The sequence below is a fragment of the Notothenia coriiceps genome, unplaced genomic scaffold (genome assembly GCF_000735185.1).
Source record: "Notothenia coriiceps isolate Sejong01 unplaced genomic scaffold, NC01 NC01_scaffold00037856, whole genome shotgun sequence".
In the NCBI taxonomy this organism is placed as follows: domain Eukaryota; kingdom Metazoa; phylum Chordata; class Actinopteri; order Perciformes; family Nototheniidae; genus Notothenia; species Notothenia coriiceps.
The window spans coordinates 1-3605 of record NW_011370557.1 but is presented as its reverse complement, the minus strand read 5'-3'; the positions used below and the strand labels follow the sequence as shown (position 1 = coordinate 3605).

Sequence of the window (3605 nt, the reverse complement as noted above, 5' to 3'; positions counted from 1 at the left end):
GTCCACTACATTCTGTAGCGGCATAGAGCGGTGTTTCAACTTTTACGAGCCTGAAATATTTTTAAAACGGCCGGGAGAAAAACAGAGAAACAATAACCACAGGTAAATTAGAGGGAAAGTGACCGGCAGTATGAAAAGGAAAGCGAGAGAAAACACACAAAGGGCGACTGTGGCTGTGAGGGAGTGCGGTCGTCTTTCAACCAGAAGGTTGTGGGTTCGATCCCAGCCCATGCAGTCAACATGTCGATGTATCCTTGGGCAAGATACTTAACCCTGATTTGCTCCCGATGGCATGGCCAACGGTGTGTGAATGTGTGTGAATGTTAGGTCCTATAGAGTAAGGTACACTGCTCTGTATGAATGGGTGTGAATGGGTGAATGACATGTAGTATGTGAAGCGCTTTGAGGGGTCTTAAAGACTGGATAAAGTGCTATATAAGTACAGTCCATTTACCATTTACCATTGCAGCTGTGCATGTTGCTAGCGGGTTGCTAGGACACCTCACGAGCTGCGCCAGGTGATCTAAACAAGAACATCTCCATAGACCAGACCGTCTCAGTTTGTAGACTGCTCGGTTCAGGGTCCAGCCTACGGCTGTCGGTGCTATTTCTCTGTAAATCCATGCTGAATTGGACCTTCTGTTTCATTCTTCTTCTTTAATGGCGACTTCCAAACAGAGTAGACGAGAATTATCGCCACCTACTGTATCACTGCAGCATTGTTCTTTGTTACTTCCGTTTCATTACCATAGTCGATAGAGGTTTCTCAATACTCTAATTTCCCCTCCTCGACTCCTATCCTCGACTCCTATCCTCGAGACTTAGTGCCGCCCACAGGATATGCGAGCGGAGGACTGAGGAGGGGAACCGAGGAGAGAGGAGGGGAAGCAGCAGGCGCTTAGAGAAATGAGAACTCCTCTCCTCTGAGCGGTCATTTTAAAGAGACGTCCATTAATGATGACAGGAGGCACAGCAGCCCTCTGTCTGATGGACAGATGTGTTCATGAGGACGACTTATATATTTACTTTTAATTAATTGACAGGGCGGTATCATGAGACAATAACAGGCTACAGATGCGGACATATACACACACATTTATATAAATATATAAATGTGTATATACAATTTCAGAATCAAACAAGTATGAGAGCACTCTCATAATAACGTAACACAATCAGAGACTGGATATACCCCAGTATAACATTACATCACTAAATATTTGTTATGACCTGGGTGATATTAATTCTTAATTGTATTACTTTTCACACAATTTGCCATCATTTATCTATATCTTGTAACATCACTTCCCTGTCCAAGGGACAGGAACATGTCTGACAGAGGGGAGCAGGAATAAAAACTCACTGAAGTACATATTCAGAGTGTTTTATTGATTGAGCTCTCACAGAGGGATGGAGTCAGTGTGAAAAAAAGACAATGTTGTGAACCAGATTATTGAATGTTTGAAAGAGAAAGGAGGATTTTTGTGGCAACACAAACAAACACACACACTTGACATATGACTCACTGCTAAGAGTGTGTCCATACAAACACACACACACACCTACAGGCCTGCCTGGTCCTACACAGCCCCGTGCAGGTACAGGGACAGGAACTTGCTGAATGCTCCTGGCTTGTATCCTGCCAGACCAGCTGGTACCTGCAGGGAGACACACAGCAACCAATCAGAATCAACTTTGCTCTGCTGCTCTTTCCTGTTATCCAATTACAGCACATTCCGTTTTTAAGGAGATGATGCCAAGCTTCCTCTCTACTCGGCCTGATCATAGAATATAGTAATAAATTAGCCTCGATTGTCTAGTTCTATTTGGTTTATCTCTCTTTGTGTCGTGATGCAGACTCTCATTGGACCAAACTGATTTAAATAATGGTAATGTTTGTGACTTACTATAAGTTACTCTAAGTTTGGGTCACAGTTATGGACAGAAAGAGATATTAGGATCTTACCTTCACTTGCTTCTTTTTGATGAGTGGTCGGACTTTTGCGAAATCATAGAGCTCAACATCTTCATCCAGCCACACCTGCATGTAGCAAACAGCATTTAAACAGCCAGCAGACAACAAAGAAAATGCAGAAAACTCATTTTTTACATCTAACAAAAAGTTCCTTTACCCCCGCCCACCAAAATCACCGAAGCAGAGACGCGCACCATCTCCCCCGTCTTCATCACCGTGCCTACGTCAACCGCCTCCCCCCCCCCTTCAAGACAGCATCTGCGGTCTCCGAAGCCTGATAAGAATGTGTGTTCACAAAATGCAGCAAACTCTAACTGATATGTGCTGGGTCCAGGCTCAAGGGCGTATGGCACTCTCAACTCTTTCCAGGACATGCCAGGGCCCTGCCTGCCTGTAGCTTTGCCTATATCTGTGTTGATAGGTAATAGATTAAGTGCGGTGAATCAGCTTAGAAACAGGAAGCGCTCAAACGTTTGTGTGAGTTTATCAAATTTAGCAGTGATTCCATGTCAGCCACAGCTTGTCAAAAAAAATATTACTGATAGTGTATTTAACAAACTTAAACTAGCTTTATTAAATGTCAGATCTTTGGCAGGAAAAACGTTTTTAATCAATGACTTTATCACTGAGCACAATCTCGACTTTATGTTTTTAACGGAAACTTGGATTGAACAAAATAACAGTGCAGCTGTCGAATCAACACCTCTTGTGTTCTTGATAACTATGGACTGACTCAGCATGTGACGGAGCCCACGCACAATAAGGGGCACACTCTGGACTTAATTATCTCAAAGGGTCTGAATATCTCTAAGGTTGTGGTGACTGATGTTGCACTCTGACCATTCCTGTGTTTTCTTTGAGAGCTCTATTTCTGTTCACAAATGTTTTCAAAAAGATGTAAACACAAAGCGATATTTAACTGAAAATACTAGGGAAATGTTTACTCGTAATCTTTCTTCCACACTTGCCCCTGCTAATATCTCATTTTAATTTAAAAATAAAAAATGTTATAGATGCCTCCAACCAAGGTAAAGGAAGTGTCTGGCAAGAAAATATCTCCATGGAGAAAGGCCATGACCGTGAAAACAGCAAAAAAGAGTGTCGAAAAGCTGAACGTAGGTGGCGAAAAACAAATCTCCAGGTTCACTTTGAAATCTATAAAGAGAGACTTGGCCTTTATAATTTGGAAATGAAAATTGCACAGTCTTTCTTCTCTGACATCATTACCAAAAACAAAAACAACACACTTGCCTTGTTTGCTACCGTCGACAGACTAACAAACCCCCAGTGTCAGTAGCCTCTGAATTTCTATCCACCAGGGCCTGCAATGACTTTGCCTCCTTCTTCACTGACAACATTCAGAAAATCAGACAAGCAGTCAGTGCCTCTGCATCAGGTACAGCAAATGTGTCCACTTAAAATCAATTCAAACACCATCACACAATTCCATCAGATTAATGATAAAAACCTAGAGGACATTATTCAACTTCTGAAATCCTCCTCCTGCTGCCTTGATATTATTCCAACAGGATTTTTCAAAGAGGTTTTTCGTTGCATGGCCTCAGATCTACTTCATATAGTAAACAAATCTCTTCACTCAGGTATTTTTCCACAGGCCCTGAAAACTGCA

At 42.2% G+C, this 3605-nt stretch overlaps 1 long non-coding RNA gene across 1 annotated transcript; it reads right to left on the bottom strand.

Moving 5' to 3' along the window:
• Positions 1–1368: 1368 nt before the first annotated feature.
• LOC104967834 (uncharacterized) lies at positions 1369–2075 on the bottom strand. Its single transcript, XR_800764.1, has 2 exons — positions 1967–2075; positions 1369–1658 (listed from the first exon to the last, which is right to left on the bottom strand). It is a non-coding gene; the product is annotated as an uncharacterized lncRNA (long non-coding RNA).
• Positions 2076–3605: the final 1530 nt, after the last annotated feature.